The 21834-nt window shown below is 42.4% G+C and overlaps 1 protein-coding gene across 3 annotated transcripts in view; it reads right to left on the minus strand.

Moving 5' to 3' along the window:
* Positions 1-21834, minus strand: part of Ncoa2 (nuclear receptor coactivator 2) — a 228504-nt gene that overhangs the window by 193423 nt on the left and 13247 nt on the right. The window lies entirely within an intron of this gene.

Below are 21834 nucleotides of genomic sequence, written 5' to 3' on the forward strand. Positions count from 1 at the left end.
AGGGGCAGGAGGGGGGCAGAGAAACAGTCTGCAGGGGCAGGAGGGGGGCAGAGAAACAGTCTGCAGGGGCAGGAGGGGGCAGGAAACAGCCTACAGGGGCAGGAGGGGGCAGGAAACAGCCTGCAGGGGCAGGAGGGGGCAGGAAACAGCCTACAGGGGCAGGAGGGGGCAGGAAACAGCCTGCAGGGGCAGGAGGGTATAAAACAGAGGAGATGATAGAAAAAGCAGTGCAAGAAAAAAAGCTTTGAGGCACTCAAGGGAAATAGTTAATCAGCTGATAATTTGTTAACAGTAATGTTGACTTCTTAAGAGAAATTCATTCTTTCAAAGAGAAACCATGTTAAGTCAAAAATAGAAACAGCACCAAGGGATCCTTTTTGAATTTTTTTAATGAGACAGTCTCTGTTTTATGCATCCCTGGCTGTCCCGTAACTTGATTTGTATCAAAATCACAGATATCAACCTTCTGCCTCCCAAGCGCTGGAATTATGGGCATGCACCACCATGAAGGGCTAGATCTTGGGAGAACTAAATCAAATGATGCACATTGAAGTCCTTAAGTATAAAAGCGTGACTAGTTTCATTACACCCTCTCTATGCTGAAAACTAATGAACAGTTAACCACATAGATTATCACAGACACAAGGCCACATTAGGAGGTACAACTCAAAACCCTGTATATGTGGGACATCAGCCTCTCAGCCCTCTACTCTCTAGTTCCCAGTAACACTGCAAAACGAGCACTACTCAATGTGCTGAAGGAGACAGCCAGGCAAGTCCTATAGAAATCAACAGCTGTGTTCCAGCCTGTTCGTGCTGACAGTGTGGGAACTCTGGGTGGATATTACCATTCCCATCTGGGGTGAGTCTAGAAGGGGTTCATGACAAGAAACCGAATGGTACATTTATTCTGCGACACCTTATGCTGCCCGAAGTCTTTCTAGCTTTGCTTTCCCAATTTAACATGCACTTGAGACATTTGTATTTGGTAGCAATATATAATAGTTGCTTACCAAACAACTGGGAAAAAATACATTCATTTCAACCTAATAAATATTTATGAACAGATACAATATTGTAGACAGGCTTAACAAACCAAGGACATAGAAACTACTCATCTAAATCTCTAACTCAAAGCCAGATTTTACCTCATGCTGTTATTCTCAGCTTTATCTTCAACAAGACCAGAGGTCTTCTTTCGGAAGAGAACACCCCCATTCTCTGTCATTTCCAGAATGTTTACCATGAAAGTTCAGTTTCCACAGTGCCCTTTGGAATTCCAAGCAAATGTCTTCCACATGGGGACAGAAGGTACACGGGTGCTGAGACATGGACATTTCTTTAAGCTGTCCTTCAAAATGGAAAGGAAAAGCAAGGACGGGGTGAGGAATGCCAACAAAAAAAACAATAAAAAGGATTTAAAAAAAAAGTGTTCAGCAAAACCATGAAGTAAAAGGCCTGGGTAGGCTGTGAGACATCCAAGGCCCACAGGTACCTTCCTTCATGTTAGTGACAGAACAATGGGAGACAGAACAGAGCGAGCATACTGAGCTAGTCAACCGGAACAGACTAAACAGCATCCCACCGCCTCCATTCACCGCCACCTTCATTCACCGCTGCTCACACTGCCCTTTCCTGGCCTCAAGTGCCAAGAACCATTTCTGGCTTCCAAGTTGAATTTACACAGAACTCCAAGATCCTACAAGGGCCTCTTGCTGCAGTGCTCCAAGGACAGTATCTACACTGTCAAGGAGACAAGTTTGAGGATTGAGGTAGGGCAAAGGTTGGCCAAAGGAAGTTTTAAAAAATAAAGAAGGAAAATACTTGATAAAGCTCTGCAGTATACACCATGGTATTGACTAAATTAACAATCTTTTTTCTTAATTTTTCTTAAGCACTTTATTCAGAAAAAAAAAATATATATATATATATATATAATGACTGTGTTTGTTTAAAAAAATACAAAAGCCTACAAAGTTCTTTAGCCTTTTCTTTTTTAATTTGGAGCCAAGCCTGTGGCCTGTGCTTGTCTTACAAGCAGCATGGATGTGAATGGCTGAGACAAGCAGAGCTCCAGTTCAAAGGCAGCCTGGCATACAGAGTGAACAATTTAGGCCTGACTACGCACAAAAGGAAAGAGCAGGGTGATGGTGGTGCAAACCTTTAATCTCAGCACTAGCCAAGCCTGGTCTAAACAGTGAGTTCCAGGACAGCCGGGACTGCACAGCAAAACCCATCTCGGGAAAACCAAACAAACAAAACCAAGCAGCTGGGTGCTGCTCAGAGGCAGAATGCTTACCTCGAAGGCACCAGACCCTGGGTTCAATATCCAGTATTATGTGGAAGCTTGGTGTACTTATAAAATCTAGAGTTCAGATTTTTAGGCAAAGAAAGGATTCCTAGGCAATCCCAAGCCAGCACAATTGACACCCCAATTTTGCAGAAGCTAGTCAAAACAGACACTCTCACACAGAAGCAGTCTTACTGCTAGAAAGACTAAGTGTGAAGGCAGGACTCCTGAAGATTGCCAGGAGTGGGTATAACCCAAATCTCCAGGCAGCGACCACCCCTAGGGAGCCTCTGCAGGAGGAGCCTCTGCAGTGTCCCCAAGGGAGAGTGGAAGCACCTACCCACATCACATCAAACTGCACACCTAGCCCTCAGAAGCTCCACCCATGCTTGGATAGAGGTTTTTAAAATCCACATGTTATTGACAGACCAGGCTCCCTCTTCTATCACACTGACCTTGTCTCATTAGGAGACACTGAACACTGTTTTGAAATTAAACAAATTCAAAATAACAGCACTAGTAAGACTAGCATGAGAACGTGCATGCCGATTTCTGAAGCACTGTGGGAATAAAGCAGTAATTGCTACTGTTTCCTCTCTCTCGACCTCAGGAGGTGGACTATATTTCCACATACAGTGAAAGACTACTGACAGAGTGAGTGGTAGTTACCCCAACACCATATATAAATGCGACTGCGGAGAGTGTAGCATGGCTTGTGGAGCTGCTGTACATAGGGACAGATAATCACAGTCCACCAGCTTTGAGGGAAAACTGGCTCCTGCCACAAACAGCTCCAGTCTAAATGTTTGATTATCAGTCTCCATGTATTAAGTGGTACTATTCAAAATGTCAGAAAATTCTCAGTATAGTAATTATAAATCTAAATGCTAAAGATGTTAAGACCTACTTTCTAAAAGTAAAAAAAAAAAAAAAACAAACAAACAAACAAAAAAAAACCCTATTACAGAGAGACCCGCTGAAATAAAAGAGCAGTGAGCTGGGCCTTCAGGAAGAGAAACAAGGGTCTTCAGGTGGGTCTAGTGAACATATACACAGAAGTGACCTTGGGTCTAAGGATGTTAGAGCGCAGACTCCAGCGCTTCCTTCCTGTCTGTGTGAGTGCAGCGCTCCTCAACACTGCCCACATTCTGAATGCATTAAGAAGAGAAACCTGACATTACCACAGACTCACAAGGGAAGATCTACAAGCCTCTGTGTTTGCTCCATCTCAAGATGAGGACTGGGAAGTACAACAGACTGCAAGGGTTTCACGGTGCTCAGGACACTGCAGAGCCTGACGACCTGCATGCAAGGTAAAGGGAGTTAGCAGCAACAATGTAAGATGTGAGGCTGAAGGATGGTCCATGGGGTCACTCTTCGCACTAAGACATGAGCGAGGCTGAGACATCATTCTGCAGAGTTCTACGTTCTGCCCTCAGCAAGCACAAGTCTGATGAGGAAGCACTGAGAGGGGAGGCTGTGGAATCCTCTAGGCCAGGACTTTTCCAACAGGCAACCTGGAGGACACAAATAAGCTCTCAGACAAATGGGGTAGTTTTACAGAACTTCGTCTCTAAGGGAAGTGAAGGTAAACAGGAGCCCAAAAGAAGTGACCAGATGGAAGAGAAACACAGTCATTACCTATCCTTTGACAGCAAGGAAGAACTCAGCAGGTAAAGGGTTAAAGGCAGAGGCTGCCTTGGGTCTGAGTGGCATCCCTGACTCTCTCAGGCTATCCTCTGATCTCAATGTGGGCTGATGCATTGCAACAGACGACAGCACGAACATGCTTGTGATGCTCGCACACACAGAATAATGGCTTTATTGATTCATTCCTTTAAAAAATCTGCTACTAAAGCTAAAGCAATCCATTACAATATCCTGAAAGTCATCAATTCCATTTTTCTTACAATGTTGGCAAAGTCTAGTGTGAGTAAGTTTACTATAATCTTTCACTGAGTTCAAGTATCACACAATAAATTTTACTGGTATGTCAACTAGGACAGCAGTCACTGGCTGAAGCCCTCAAAAGGAGACCACCAGACTGCACTTTACTAAGTCAGTCCCTTCCTGATCAGTGACCCTCCCCAAACTGCAATCCTGTCATTCCCAGAGGCAGGATCTACTTTCTTTTTCTTTCTTTTTCTCTCCTAATTATTTTTTTTTCTGATAAGAGTCTCATAGTCTCATATAACCCAACCTGGCCTTGAATTTGCTATTAATAACAACACAGGATAATCTTGGTCCACCTGCCTCCCCACTTCTGAGTGCTGGGATTACAGGCACAAGCCACTAAACCCACTTTATGAGGTGCTGGGGATCGAACTTGCCTCTCCACAAGTAAGCACTCTACCAACTTAGCTACATCCCTAGCCTGCAAATTCTATTTTTCATGTGCCCCGTAAATCTGCCATATAAACCAAAATCAGTATCATTGCTGTAATGGCCACTGAACTAAATAAAACAGTGACTCACTACCACGACAGTCGTCCAGGGACAAGGACTTTATTCACACCTTTGGTCCTGTCACATTAACTATTCCGCATTATACAGTCACCACTTCCCTTGTCTCTCTTCATATGTGGCAGTACTGCTACAATAATAAACTTAAGCAACAGTTTGAACATGTTGTAACGTTTGTATCACTAGCAAATGGATAGATTTCCTAAAAACTCACAGCTCAGTTGACAAACTGAAAGATTATATGCAGATTCAACTTTTGTAACTCAAAGAGTTTAAACAAGGTTTGGAAAATACTCATTTAAGAAATTCTTAGTATAACTGGTTCTTTGATAAAATTGAATGTGTAATTGAGTGTATAAAATTGAACATACACCAACATAAAATGAATAAATCGGCCCTGATTAATTTGGTTTTCTAACTCTGGATTTCTTTAAAGTTTGTTCATCTTTGACAGTTCTCTAAAATCCACCTTCCAGGCCAGGTGAGGCGGTGTAGAACTGGAATCCCAGCAGTCCAGAGGCTTAGGCAGGAGGGTGGCAAGTCGTAGGTACATCTAGAGTACAGGGCAGGCCCTATTTCAAAATCAAAGCAGACAAGTGAACAAAAAGGCTTATTAGAAACATGGTACCGGGCTAGAGAGATGGCTCAGCACTTGAGAGCACTGGCTGCTCTTCCAGTGGTCCTGAGTTCAATTCCCAGCAACTACATGGTGGCTCACAACCATCTGTAATGGGGTCTGATGCCCTCTTCTGGTATGTGTCTGAAGACAGCTACAGTGTACCCATATACATAAAAAATTTTTTAAAAATTAAAAAAGAAAGAAAGAAACAAACAAACAAACAAACAAACAAACAAACATGGTACCAAAACAACTCTTATGAGCCTGGAGCAGAAAAGTGTGATTTACTGGAGCTCAGGCTTGTTAGAGCAGCATACACAACTAATGCACTGTATCCTGCACCCTGGTTGGCTCTTCAGGACAAGAGCAGAGAACAAAACACCTTTACCATCATAGGGTTATCAGACTGAGGTAGGGCCAACCACTCCACAGTGGTCCAACAGCCCTTTCACAGAGGTTGCCTAACACCATCAGAAAATACTGATACTTATATTACGGTTCATAACAGTAGCAAAATCATAGCTATGAAGTAGCAGTGAAGATAATCTTACAGCTGAGGGTCACCACAGCAAGAGGAACTATATTAGAGGGTCGCAGCGATGGAAAGACGGGAACCACTGCTGTAGAGGCAATGGTAACAGCTGTAGGCATAAACAAGATAGGGAATCTGTTCTGGGTACATGGGCTGTCTGGATCTCAGGCCCTATATCGCTGTGTTTGCTTTGCCTAAGGAGTGAAATAAGAAACTATAAAACACAGACAGAAACCACTCAGTGTTCTTGCAGGACTCTACACATATCTGGTCACACAGTACAGAGTGGAGATAGTAATAGAGTAAAACTGCCTGTCAGAAAACCCCAGGCTTTCTCTCCCAAGACACTCCAAATTTATTACTCCCTGTGTGAGCAAATTACATTTCAAATAGCAACTGTGAAGTAAGTACCTTTATTGTACACCTAAGTACACACTTCAAGAGTCTCACTGTTAAGCAAACAAGGTGGGACGCTCTTGTGATCCCAGCTACTGGGAGGTAGAAGCAAGAGCATCAGGCATTCAAGGCCAACCACAGCCACATACATAGGGAATGGAACCAGAATAGGATACATGAAACCCTGTCTCAAAAAACCAAACACATAGAACCTGCTCTAATCGGAGAAAGGGGAGGGGGCTGGACAGAAGCCCACCCCAAGCTGGAAGAAGCTGTGATGGCAAGAAAAGGTATGGAAGAGCCAAACAGTGGATGAGCTCTGACCAGCAACACTGGAGAGTAATTGAGAAGAGATTTAAAATTTAAAAAAGAGGTTTGTAAAGCGTGTATCTCCACTGCCACGAAAGAACGGGCAGGAGCCTCAGGGCTGGGAGGCAGAGGAAGGAGCTCTGTGAGTTCCAGGCCAAGCTAGGGTTACAGAGTGAGACCCGTCTCAAAAACAAATCAAAAAAGGTTAAAAAAAAAAAAAAAAAAAGGAAAAAAAAAAAAAAAAAAAAGCTAAATAAATGCATGTAACCTTTGTCATAGTAAGTAATAATGTGTTATTTATGTTGTTGCAACAAAAATGAAGATAAGTGTAACCATGTGCTAAGGTATAAATTTTGAAATGTATTCTATATTATACAATAAAAAATATAGAGTAAAAAGCACAGAACAATCTGGATTTCTTCACAATATACCTAAGACAGCAATATCAAATGTACAAGAGCAGTACTAAGGCTTGTAAAAACTTCCAGTGTGCTGGGCGGTGGTGGCACACGTCTTTAATCCCAGCACTTGGGAGGCAGAGGCAGGGGGATTTCTGAGTTCGAGGTCAGCCTGGTCTACAGAATGAGTCCTAGGACAGCCAGGGCTACACAGAGAAACCCTGTCTCGGGTGAAGGAGGAAAAAAAAAAAAAAACCTTCCAGTGTGCATACAAAGCATGGTTTTGTTTATGACCCTCTAATCACAAGTACTGTGAGAACACTTCTATCAAGGAGAACCCACTGCAGTCTCCCATCAGACCCCACCTGAGATGGAAACTCCCTGTCCTTTTTGACCATCATCACAAGGACCTCTGAGAAGTCTAGTCTAACCCTGGAGCTTTCTAAGGAGCTGGTGGTAAACACTAGAGTCTATTAATAGTAAACAAGTAAAATCCAGTGGTTAACAAAATATAAATATTCACAAACACACTGCATATCTGTGTACGTCTTTTGAAAAATATCAGGCCAAGTCACATTAACTATAAGTCAACCTAACCAAAAAGTAAAAACTCAGTGAATCAGATACTGAATTAATAGGCAAGAAAAGTAAAACAACAAACAATACAGACCAGATATAGGAGTGCATTCATTTTGAAATCCTACAAAGGACAAGATTCCAAACAATTTAAAACAGTATTTCTGGAAACCAGACTCTGTTCTAAAATTCTCAGAAGCTCAAAGATCATCCGCCCATAGAAAACACCTCCCGCAGCTGTGTTATCAGAAGGGGAAGACAGTACGGAGTGCCCAGACCTGCTGAGACCAGTTGGAGATTATGCAGGGCAATACACCCTTCAGGTTCCAAAACTGTCCCCAAACCAAGCGCCACAAATATTAATTTAGGTAACTTTATGATTTAACTGAGGCCACGTGTATAAGCTGGGGACGGATGGGGTCCACCAAGAAAGGCTGCTTTCTACTTTAAATAAAGCAGCCAACACCGGCAGACACAAGGACCGCTTATACACAAGGTAGGTCCACTCCCTGACAACTGATGCACACCAAACAGGTGGTGCACCACAACATACGAGCTATGCTTACCATCCTAGATGGGTCTCTTTCTCCACCCCAGCCTCAAGCAACAGCCGTCTGATTTCTCTTGTTCTACCTCCCAAGTTTCAGAGAAAAAGAAAAAGTGCGTGCTCTGGTCTCATACACAGCATGACTGCCCCATACACGTGACTGTCACCTTTCTCACTCACTGCTTCCTTTTACAGCTTAACAGGATTCCGTTGGGTGACTTTCCCCGTGGACAGACACTTGAGCTTCTCTTATCTCTGGCTGCATGACTAGGCCACTATAAACATACACACACACAGTGTTGTGGACACATGCTTAGCTTCCATCCTGAGAGAAGAGCTGAACACTATGCCAAGTGTATTCTGCACTACAGACACTCTCTATGGTGCTGGCAAGCTGTGGCAACATCTGGTCACCTCTCTTCCCCTGCACTAGGTGTGCAATTCTAACTATTCTGTCTATGTAGATTTAAGCTAAAATCAAATCGCCAGGTAGTGAACACCTTTGATCCCAGAACTCCAGAGGCAAAGGCAGGTGGATCTCTGAATTTGAGGCTAGTCTGGTCTACAGAATGAGTTCACGACAACCAGCTACACAGAAAAACACTATCTAAAAAAAATAAAAATATAAAATCTGTATGTGCCTGTAATAGTCAGGGTTCTCTAGAGTCACAGAACTTATGGGTAGTCCGTAGATAGTAAGGGAATCTGTTGATGACTTACGTCTGTAGTCCAACTCCCAATAATGGTCAGCAGCAGCTGTGAATGGAAGTCCAAGGATCTAGCAGTTGCTCAGTCCCACAGGCAAGCAGGTGAAGAAGAGATCATATATCTTCCTTCTTCCAATGTCCTTCTGTAGATCTCCAGCAGAAAGTGTGTGCCAACAAGCCTGGATCTGGGACTTGCTTTGTTCCAGATGACCTTGAACTCAGAGATCTCCCTGTCTTAATCTTCTGGGATTCATAGCCACTATGCCTCAAGATCTCCATGCTGAGATCCAGATCAGAAACTTCTATCTCCCAGCCTCCAGATTAGGATCACAGGTGAGCCTTCCAATTCTGGATTGTAGTTCATTCCAGATATAGTCAAGTTGACAACCAGGAATAGCCATTGCAGTGCCTAAGTATGCTGACACACACCTTTAATCCCAGCATTTGGAAGAAGAGGCAATTCGATCTCTGAGTTTAAGGCCACATTTCTTGAAATGAGTTCATTTTCACAAAAGCAAGATGTTATAAAATAGCAAGGGTGGCCCCTGAACCTCTCTGGCTTCCTGGCTCACCATATGACACCTCAGCACATAGTCCCACTTTTGTGACGACATTAGCCGCAGGTCCTCAACAATGGCCAAGGGATCTGGCTCACTGGCCTAGATAACTATCTTCTTTAAAATATATATTATTTTGCGTATTGGTGTTTTGCCTGCATGTACATCACTTGCATCCTTGTGAAAGCCAGATAGGGTATCACCATGTAGTGACAGGAATCAAACCTGAGTCTCCTGGAAGAACGGCCAGTGCTTTAAACCACTGGGTCATCTCATCAGCTCCTCTCTTTTCTTAATAAAGCACTCAGCGAGGAAAATAGAGTTATACAAGTATCCAAATCCATTATTTCAAAAATACCAACTGTCTGTTATTTGAATTTTGAATTAAAGAAAAGTTTTTTGCTTGGTTAGGAATTTGCTTATGTTGCAGGGTGGAATAGCTCTTTTAGAAACCAGAAAGGGTTCACAGGCTAGGAAGATGGCTCACTCTGTATAAGTGCAAAGACCCAAGTTCAGACCTTGAAACTGAAACCCAGCACTAGCATGGCAGACACTAACAGAAAGATCCCCAGAGCGCATGGACCAAGCAGCGTAGACAGTCCTAGCACTAAACTCCAGGTCCAGAACATCTGGAGGAGACAATAATGCCCCTGTGGCCTCTATGACCGTGCGCACACATGTGCGCACACATATGTGCACACATATGTGCACACACGATAGGCAGTAGAGGTCGGCATACTTGGAAATCAGAAGGATGAGAATATGCTAGTTCAGCAAAGCCTTTGCAAAGTGAACAATTAAAATACAACTAAAATGCGATTTAGAAGACGAAGGAAGGGTTCCCTGCTAATCCATCTGTACCTGCACAGACTGCTGCTTAGATCACACTGCGACACTGCTTAGACCTGAGAGCTAATGAAAACTCAAGACGGGCCTTCTATGTCACCCAGCGAGGAGCACCTCAGACATGCTCAGGCATCACGCTACCTACAAGTCCCAGCCCTTCCTTTAGGAACTCTGCCCTTAGGGAGCCATGAAATAGTGATAGTTAGCCTTCTATACCAAGGCTCTCCATCTGAAAAGTAGAGATGAAGAGTACAGCCCGAGAGAGAAAACACTCACAGGAAGGCAGGCAGAGCGGCCTTAAACAAGGTAGGCACAACACTCTACCACTCTCAGTCCTGTGGAGGGGAAGCTGTAGGCACACACAACTGTGCGTTTAGCTTTGCCTTTACCTGAACTCTGCATCACACTCTGAAGTTTTCTTTTATATTCACTAGTTTTGTTTTGGTTTTATACTGGCTACAGCTAACTAAAGTGATTTCAGGACTTACTAATGGGTTAAAAAATTCAGTTCAAAAAAAAAAACCTGCTAAAGAAATGAGAGCAGAGGTGAACGGATAGAACATCTCTGAACTCTGTGAGGTTATAACACACACACACACACGAATATAACCTTACCTTAAAGGTTTGTGGTCGGGTGGTTTATCTTACGCAAACTTCCATTAAAACAAAAAAAGAGCAATGAGCTTCAATGGTAGTCGACAGGCAGAATCTACTCACTTGCCCAAGGTGACCGTGTTAGGGGGCAGATCAGTCCAACACTTATTTAATGTGATTTCCTGTTCAAATCTTCCTCAGGTATATCTCTCATCTTCCACGAGAGAGCTCGGGACTCATGCTGGGAAGGTCTGCTAACCTCAGTCCTCCACGGTGCGGACGCTGGGCTGGCCCGCTCCTGACCCCGGCTCCAGCTGACACCAGCAGCACAACCATCCATCTAAATTTTCAAAACTACACAATCGATTTTTCCACTGATCATGATGGGATGGCTTTCTGCAGCAAATGGGCTCACACAATCTTGTGCTCTGTACACCATGGCAATGGCCAGTGCAGGAATCAAAAAAGCACTGTGGGTATTTATTTTTTAATACTTAGAAATCAAAACTCTTTCAATGAATGAAAAACCAAAACAAGCAAACAAAACCACAAATGAAAGTCCTCTAATAGTTCTTATTTTGTATATACATATTCTTAACATCTTGATTCATGGAAACTATAAAGAATATCAGCCCATCTTCCAAAGAAAATCTTATTTCTGATCTATTAGAAATGACCTGTAAATCTGACATATTTCTACTCCTGTGAGATAATATAGAGGGATAGTGAATCTACATAAGTAAATCAAAATTTAGTATTTATTATGTTGCACTGATCAGTATGACTCAAAATATTCGCTACAAAATTAAATCTTTGAACACTTCTCATACCTTAAATTAATCTGGCAATTTTGAGCCACCCATCTTTCCATGAAAAATAAGCGGAATTGCTTAAACAAACAAACAAAAGCTTTCACACATTTTTACAGACACACACACACACACACACGCACACACACACACAATGAAATGGAATTTTCAGTCCAACATTCCAGGCACTGAGCTGAAAAAAATGGCTCCCATTTCCACAGCAGCGCAAACAGAAATATGTAAATTAGTTTACAGGTAGAGTCATTAAATAAAAAGTTTTCAGAAAAACAAATTAAAAACCCAAAATCTGACAGTTCTTCCACAAAACCTAAAAATGAGGCAGCTGCTATCACTGAAGCCCCCAATCCCAAACTAAACAGGCAGGAAAGTGTGGGGTTCTGATAGTGCTTCAGTCTCACAGCTAACCTGGTAAGTTTGCCTCTCATTCCACAGGCTGAGGCTGGCCTAGGCACCAGGGTCTGTACCATCATCTGGCTCTTTGATAAGAAGCAGAAAGGTTCGCCTTAAGTTGGAACCAGAGGCAATCAACTAACACAGACTGATTCCTTCTACTTTTCAGTGAGGCAGCCTAACAGACACTGTTCATGTCACATATCAGGTCTTGAATACCACAGCCACAACTGGGTCAGAATACAACCCAACTAGTCTGTGTGACAATTAGACAAGCAGTTATCCAGTCAGACCTGTCAGTGCAGTACAGTTTAAATGCCATTCTGAACATTTTAGGTGCTATGTACAATTATTTCTAAAAGCTAAAACAACATAGAACTTAGCCTCTAGTGTGAGCTGTTGAATCACTAGCCACTGCCATTACAGAGTAGGCAATCCACATGTCTGTCCACAAGGCCTAACTGTGCAAAATCAGAGCTAGAAACAAGGGTAAATGTGTAAGGAACATGGTGTGTGGCTTTTCAAAGGACTCTTGTAATTAAAAAAAAAAAAAAAAAAAAACCACTGATTTCTTACCATAAGTCTATGATGTACTATTAAAAATTAAAGACCTTATAAATTTAGAATGTTTTCCTAAGATCAACAAAGTACTAACAAAACAACTTACACAGGCCCAGCTCTTACAGGGACAATACTGAAAAGACCACATGAAGTTAGCAAGATGCTGTTTAAGTAAGCTCTGCTAGAAGCAGTCTGATGATGCCCTCAGGTGTTCTTAGTGGCTTGGTCAATACAGTCAGACCAACTTACTCTGCTCTATACAACTCCCCAGTGGATGAGCTGGGATTGGAGCAGGTAATGCTTCCAGTCTATATGCCTTTAACCAGCAGGCATGCTATGTTCCTCTCATAGGGCCAAACAGTTAACAGGTGATGTGGGAAGTCTTTTATAGGTCTCTTAATGTTTTAAGATGCATTTTAGAGAATACATACTATATAGTAATTCTTCTCTGCGTGTATGTGTGTGTAAAAGTGTATGTGTGCATGTATGCAACAATGCACATGTGGAGGTCAGGGGACAATCTACATTCGCCACTCTCTTCTTCCACCATGTGGGTCCTGAGGATAGAACTCGGGATGGACAACAATTGCCTTGAACTCCTGAGCCATCTTGCCAGCACTATTCTTCCACATTTTAGCTAGAATTTAATACCATGCAAGACTAAATTCTCAAAAATAGTTAGAACAATTACCTGGTTTCTAAAAGATTTGGGTAAACTTGAAAGCTTTCTACCCACCTACTGTCTAGACAGCCACCATCTTCCACCTCTAATCATTTTTTGAGAAGTACAGGAGAAATTCAGTGTCTTGGAAATATTAATTAAATGCATTTAGCACATGACAGGAGAAGAAAGATCCAAGCCTCTCAAGATCACTGAAAAATAATTATCATTTGGCTGTACACAACCTTTCTAAGTCCCTGGCAGTCTCCCTTTTCCAAGAATGGTCTAGACACACACATCACTGCTTGGCAGCTGTGTCACAAGTCTGCCTGCTAGCTTATACTGTCAATGACAACAGTATCTGCTGTAATTTCAGTTTGCTGGAGACAGTAGCTGAGAAAAGGAACTCGGGCTAAGTAAATAACCCATGGCAGTAATCTCAGAACTTGGTAGGTGGAGGCAGGAGTAGTACTTTAAAGATAGCCTCTACCACATAGTATTCAAAGTCAAAACAGACACCAGCAGAGACCTGACTCAAACCCCCTCCATGTACTGGTTATACACAGCATACCCACCATGAGGGGGTAGGGGGACACACTTGTGTTCATTCTAGCCTCTATTGCGTATATAGTAAAGTCACCAAGTAATTTGCCTTTTTCCTACTTAAAACATTGGGCAACTAAATTTCTCATTCTACCAACTGTCTCTGAAGATAGTTTTGTTATAGTCTTACAGAGCAACTAAAATAGCTACAAAGATGATCAACAGCTGGTTATGCACTGAAATACTGTCTTCCCACATTAATTGTCTTAGTGAAGGATATAGAAGTGTGTCAATGATTACAAAGTTTATAAATAACCCACTCTGGTTCAAGAGAAGGTAGATTATTTTAAGTGTTTTGAATATGCAAACACGGCTACTGAAGGCATAGCCAGCCTTCTATATATAAGACAGAAACAATGTCAAGCAGGCTCTTGATATAAAATAAAAATAAACAAGAATCAGTGCTGCTGTGCACTAAGAAATACTGACCTGCAAGCTTCAAAATTCTCTCAATCAGATTTAACAAAGGGGCACCACCACTGGCCACACCCCCACACCTCAGATAGTATTGGCAGGGGATCTGAGTAGATTCAGGGACTGTGTTTGAGCAAATTCTTAATTCATCTTCTCTTTTCTAATTAACTAATAATTCTGTGTACATGAGGAATTTTTATTTTATGTGTAGGAATGTTCTGCCTGCATGTATATATGTGCATTGTGTGCATGGCTAGTGACCTTGGAAGACAGCAGAAGGCATCAGATCCCCCTATCCCTCCTGGAGGTACAAATGGGTGTGAGCCTCCATTTGGGTGATGAGAGTGGAACCCAGATCTTCTGCAAGAACAGCCAGTGCTCTCTGCTGCTGAGCGGTTTCTCCTGCCCTTCATTCATTTCCCATACTTTAAGCCCTAATGATAGCAGTCACTAAGAAAGCTTCATCTTCACAAGAATCCACTTCCATTCTTTATTAGTACTCAATGTTCCAGGTCCCATGCTAGGCAAAAACGGACAAGATTTCTGACCCCAGGGCTTGGGACTTTATGTGACTCTTAGGTTAAATGTCTGAGCCCCCGCCCAGGCTGCACTGTCCACTGGCACACCTTCAGGAAAAAGCATCAGCTCAGCACCTAACAACACAACAGTGCTCTGCTGCTGAGCAGCACTGCGAGGGCTAGAAACCAAGGCTTTGCTTCTCTTTGCATTTGTAATTTCAGAACCATCAAAACTGACTACATAAGCCAGGCTGGCCTCAAATTCTGAGATCCACCTGCCTTTTTGCCTTCTGAGTGCTGGGATTAAAGGTATGCACCCCATACCAGGCCTCTTTTTTTTTTAGGTCTCTTTCTTAACACAGAATGAAATGATACTTAGAATTTGCTTCAAACTCTTGTTGCTCTTTTGGTTTTGGGTGTCTGTTTGGGATTGCTTCCCTTTCCTCCTAGTCAGCCTCCTAGCTCAAATGGGCAGTGAACTGGTATGCAGTGGAGGCTGACCCAAGTGTTGACCTTCCTATCTTTTTACCTTCACCCCCAGATCCTAAGATTACAGGCATGCACCTGCATCTGTTAGATGGGGGAGTGTGGGGAGTTGGAGGGGGGAAGAGAAAGAGAGAGAGAGAGAGAGAGAGAGAGAGAGAATGAATATCCTGTAGAACTAGAAACTATGAAGAATTTCAGAAGGTACAGAAACAAGAGGCCATCCCATGACACGATCTCTTTAACTTCTTATTGTTTAAACTGCTCTAAACTGAGAGGAGAAATATCTAAGGACATCAGAGAATAACAGGAAGCCTCCAAAGGTATGATGTGAAGACTGTAGATACTAACACTCGTTGAGCTATAATATCATAATTCCCAAGTGTAAAAGTTTTATTATGTTATTCAAGCGTACAGAGGTGATAGCAAACGTGAAGCCGACCTTGACATGATGAAGTTGATGGTATGGGGATGGAAACTAACCAGCTGAGAATATAACAGATTTTACCTACAGTTTCTCCAGAATCTGAGTTCTCATTCAAGTCCTGGTCAACAGCTGTTAAGTATAAGCATGCATGTCTCCTCCTGACACACACCTTGGTGTTTTGAGACAGGTTCTCTATATGATCCTGGCTATCCTGGGGCTCACTATGTGGACTAGGCTGGCCTAGAACACACAGATTCTGTGTCTGTCTCTGAGTGCTTGGAATAAAGGTTCATGCCACCAGTCCCAACACATGGCTTCTTGTAGGTTAAAAAACAAAAACAAAACAAAACAAAACAAAAAACACGTAATCTTGTTTTTTACACAAGATCATGTGAGTAGTATATCATAAAAGAATCCTTTAAAAGCTAATACTCTGCCCATTGTCAACTTTAGGCATCCTCTTAACTCCAACATCTCTTCCTTCTACTACTGAAGGGGTTTGTTTCTTCATTAAAGATATAAAGCCCCAACTACCTATGAGGAGGAAGAAGAGAAGAGGAGGAGGAAGAGGAGGAGGAAGAAGAGGAGAGAAGGAGCAGGAGGAAGAGGGAAAGCTTTATAAGGTCAGAAGACACCACAGGCATGCATGCACTGGAAGTGGAGTGCCCATGAAGATCATAGAGGGAAAGGGCCATCAATAAGCAAGGTATTCAGAACTGATGTCACCCAAGCAAGGACCCGCCCACCTGACAGGGGAAGACAGAGGTGGCCTTCAGTCTCCAGGGAACTTTTTTTTTTTAAGATTTATTTATTTATTATATGTAAGTACACTGTAGCTGTCTTCAGACACACCAGAAGAGGGCGCCAGATCTCATTATGGATGGTTATGAGCCACCATGTGGTTGCTGGGATTTGAACTCAGGACCTTCAGAAGAGCAATCAGTGCTCTTAACCGCTAAGCCATCTCTCCAGCCCCTCCCAGGGAACTTTTACAACCATGAAATTTCCATGTTCCTAACAATAAACCAACTGGCTAAAACAAAGAATCATAAAAGCACATAGAAGTTTGTATCTAAAACATTTTATGCCTACAGAAATGAAGGGAAACAAATAGGACTTAGTCCTCCAGAGCTCATAAAAACTATTGTTCTGTTGAGAAAGGCTGAGATCGGTCCATTTCATGTCCAGGAAACAACCTGAAGCTGTTAAGCATTGTGTTCAGGAATTCTAGACAGTGAACCACGAAAGGAAGGGGACGACAATGTGCCTATTCCCAGTGAACAGTATAGTTTTGATTTAATCTATCCAAGTCAAGAGCATGGACACTTCTTAGTTAACATACTAATCTCTTTCAATTAACTGTTATCACATGCTTCTGGCTTAGTGAACTGTGCTGGACTCCACTGTGACGCAGGGTCCTCTCACCCTGACTCACTGTGGGATTGGCTGTCTCAGTAATGCTTTACAACTGTCTTTCCTGCTAAAAGCTCAAATCTGAGTTGATATAGCACATCATGAACGACACAGATGGCCCTCTACAGTCCCCAGGACTGTGACGGAAAAGCTCACCTCACTAATATGCATTCCTATTTCAAGATTTAAAAGCAAGTATGAAATATTAAGGAAATGAAAACAAAAAAAGACAGTGAGTTGCACATGTGGCTAGATAGGTAGACCCTAAAACACCAACCAGCACAGCACCCGTAGCACACCCTAGCTCCTGAACATGCTGTGTGGAGCACAGCACCCGTAGCACACCCTAGCTCCTGAACATGCTGTGTGGAGCACAGCACCCGTAGCACACCCTAGCTCCTGAACATGCTGTGTGGCGGGGTAACAGGCAAGCATGATAGGCAGAGATCCTCTGTCCACGAGTGTGCTATACCTCACCAGTAATTCCTCACAGTCACATTGTCACAGTGTGTCCAGAGTGAAGCACGGGTGACAGTCTGACACACCCAGTGCTCCTGAGTTATCAATCATATTTAAATATAACTGTTGGGAATCCAAAGGTTTCTAAAGGGTTTATGTTTTATGAGGTACACACCAAAATCACCTTAGAGATTTCTTTCAGTGATAGGTATTTATAAATGTCCTTCTAGTACTGTGCTAGCCTCAGAAGTTCCTGTAAACTTCATAACCAGCTCCTAAGCATTATTATCTGCTAACTATATCTAAATATCTCATCTGTCCCTGTAGATCTGCCGAGTCCCCACCAAACAATTTTTTATATAAACGTTCCCATCACTTCTAAGCTAATAAGCACATTCTATTCCTCAGGTAAACACAGGCTAATACACCTGACCACGGCCATCCTCTATCTTCAGTGAAACAGACTTTTATCTGCAACTGAGAAAGAGATACAGTACAAATCTCAGAGGCAGCTTCTCCCTGCCTCCCTCAGCGTTGCTAATGATCAGGTTTACTTATGCTACCTGGGAAGCCCACTGTACCAGACCATCTTCCAAACCCAAAACGAATGCAGATGCCTGATTCTGGTGAATTAGTCCGACCATTCATAGCAAGAGCTGCATTTTTCCCCCCTGAGAAAATTATTGAAGAATAAGCCACAGATTGAACTAGTCAGAAGTAGCATCTAATCTTATGCATTAATATTCCCAAAAGAAAGGTGGTTTTGTTTTAAACTATAATCAAACCACCCAAATGATTTTTTTTTTTTTTTGGTTTTTCGAGACAGTGTTTCTCTGTGTAGCTCTGGCTGTCCTGGAACTCACTTTATAGACCAGGCTGGCCTCGAACTCAGAAATCCGCCTGCCTCTGTCTCCCAAGTGCTGGGATTAAAGTTGTGCGCCACCACTGCCTGGCTCACCCAAATGATTTTAACAGAGAGTTCCCATTAGATAGTTCTCTGACAGATCCAAGTATAAACTCTCTGTGGAGAATAACAGTGTCTGCTTCTAAGACCAACACTTAAGATATGTCAAGCAAGCAGACAATCTTCCAAGTTTAGGAAATGTGAATTCTATGTACTTTATTCTTTAGCTATTTTCAATATAATTTAAATGTTCTACCACCTCCAAGTAGTTAAAATAACTACTTTTTTTTCCTTAAAAGTCAGGCATTTTACTGATTTAAATTACCCTGTTCTCAGTCTTCTGTACAAAACATGACTCCCAGCCTCACCAATGATTGTGTGGAGCCATATGAACACAGAGGGACAGACATCCCATAATGAGACTATACATCAAAGCCTGTTGAGCATCATAACATTAAATCTACTGGGTGCTAAAAAGATTATCAAAAACATTCTCTAATGTAACAAAATGGGAACATATTTGCTCTAAACAGTTGACAAAGAGCATTCAAAATAGCGTCTCATAGACTGAAGAGTCCCAGTAACACTGCGCACTCCAGGACAGTGCATTAGCTGTCAAAGAGGGGAGGCTAAATCAAAAGCCGGACCATAGAGAATCCCAACATACAGGCAGTTCTCGTCTTCAGGACTAACTTCTTAAATAGCCAGCCCTTTAGAAAATCCTCATTTAAAAAATTAAAACAATTTACTTTAGATTAAAATTCCAGAGACCTAGCTAAGACTGACAGGACATCAACATGTGTCAATGCTGATCATCACAGCATTAAAGGAATGATAATAATAGAAGGCAGTAACAGAAATGGGACATGAGGCCACCCATATACAAATGCATTACTAAACAGCAGTGCATGGCGCTGACCAAACTGCTTTCACAGACTTGAAAAGCAAGCAAACTACTGCATTTGAGGGTCTCCAAACCATCTAAATGTCTTACTATCCCCCATGGATAGATATAGTGTTAGGGTTTTGTTAACCAAGGAAGATCTGCTTAAATCTCATAATGAATGGATCACTTGTATGTCAATATTCCTGTCTCCTAACACTTCAGTTGTCTGTCTTAGCCTGTAATAAACAGGGTAACTCCACTTCTAGTGTCACCTGCTCACTTACACTCCCTCTGCTGAGCCTCCATTACAAGAGGGTTACAACATGCTTAAAGTGTCTACACAACTTCTGAGGCTTCACAGAGTGAAATCTGGCTTATGTAAGACAACTGGGTTTAACCCTAGCTCGCCAAGGCTGTGGGGAGAGGATATGTGCTGAGATCCCAGCCCACAGTCCCCAATTATCTTGTCACAGACCTGCACCAGGCCTGGCTCTGTCATGGAACCCTTCTAGAAGCATGTCCTTACTCCCAACATCTGCAAGCATGACACAACAGTTAGAGAAGCAGCCATATCAAGTTAAATGCAGCAAAGCTTGTGCATGAGGCTCCCGCATGGGAGACCTCAATGAAAGCTTATCACGAGGGGCCCAGGGCACTAGGGTTACATATGCGTGTGTGTGTGTGTGTGTGTGTGTGTGTGCGCATGCATATATAACACACAATGACAAAACAAGATTATGTAATATACTAATAATATACACTTCTGGAAAGCTCTAGAAAATCAATTAAAAATATCTTCTTATTAAATATCTTTGTTACTTCTCAGCTTAATAAAATAACCCTGATTTGTTAACTAAAAATCTTGAAAATCTGGTCACCAGACTCATTTTTCTTTCCTTTCTTAATTTCTCTAGTCTCCTAAATATGTTCTTTCTCAATTTAAATATTAACTATTGATATAATAAAATCCTCCTCCAGCTTCCTAGACAGCATTTCTTGTCTCGGGTGGGAGTGCCCCTTGAAAGCAGTGCAGGTGTGATCCAGGCCATCAGACTCCACCTCTAGCAGTGCCAGGCCAGGCCAAAAGACAGGAGTCTCAGTAACTAAGTCTTTGGTAACTCAGATTTACTCTGGAGTAAATCTTGATATCTTCAGTGACCATTTTAGGTGATGGTATCTTTCTGCCTCCCAATTCTTATACATGAATGTAAATTCACATTAAAGACAGAATTGCTGTTTCCCTTCTCGTCAGAAATGAGAATAATTCATTTGTTAGTTGTGAAATCAGGCAAAACTGCATTAACAATCAAATGTAATTTGTTTGTTGTTATAGATACATAAAATATAGTTGTTAAAAGTGGTGACTTCTGCCGGGCGTGGTAGCGCATGCCTTTAATCCCAGCACTCGGGAGTCAGAGGCAGGTGGATTTCTGAGTTCGAGGCCAGCCTGGTCTACAGAGTGAGTTCCAGGACAGCCAGGGCTACCCAGAGAAACCCTATCTTGAAAACAAAACAAAACAAAACAGTGGTGACTTGTCCTCGCCTAAGCATTAAACACATCAACTAAAAGTAAACAGATATCTACTGATAATCTATCTCTACACTGTATCAGGCAGGTACTTGGGAAAAGCAGAAGGCCAGGCAGTCCCTGTGAATGCCTCTCACCTTTAAAGTCCTTTTGACAAGGTGAGGATGAAGCTCCCACACCCTCAAGAGTGGTGGGGAGTGAGGATTCCACCACCCCTTCCATACAGTTCTGAAGGAGCAGGAGAAACTAAAGACACTAGGAAGAGTTTCAGGGTTGGAAAAGTTGGAGGAGAGAACCAAAATGAAGACTATAAAAAAAGAAGAAAATCAGAAACATTAAAAACGAAATTAGTCAAGCGTGTGAGGAATGTAAATTACCATTCTCCAACAAAGAACAAGAAACGTGAAGAATTTCAAACAAAGGCTTCTGCTGGAGTAATCTTTTCTTCATATTGTGTGAAGATGTGTCTCTGCTGGCATTATATTGGTATTGTCATTTTTATGACCCACCAACCAGCCTTATATTTTGTAAATATGCATCCTTCCTCACTTGCCTAAGGGAATTTAGAATTATCTGAGGTTCTGATTGGTGATAATAAAGAGCTGACAGCCAATAGCTGAGCAGGAAGTAGAGGGTGGAACTTTCGGTCAGGGCGGAGGAGGGGAGAGCTGGGAGGAGGGGGAGCAGAGGGAGATACAGAGAGCAGACAGAGCAACAAACGCAGAGCAGAGAAAGGGACAGATAGAGCCAGCCACATAGCAGGCTGCAGGCTTTAAAGATGGTTAAGTTAGAGACGCTGGAGACTGCCCAAGCAGAAGGCCTGAGCTTTAAACTCAACTAGAAGCTTCTGCGTCATTCCCTACATCACTGGCAGGTCAGAGAAAGCCCGTTACAGACTTCCTGTTTGTCCAGATGACTATACA

This window comes from Mus caroli, chromosome 1, assembly GCF_900094665.2.
Source record: "Mus caroli chromosome 1, CAROLI_EIJ_v1.1, whole genome shotgun sequence".
In the NCBI taxonomy this organism is placed as follows: domain Eukaryota; kingdom Metazoa; phylum Chordata; class Mammalia; order Rodentia; family Muridae; genus Mus; species Mus caroli.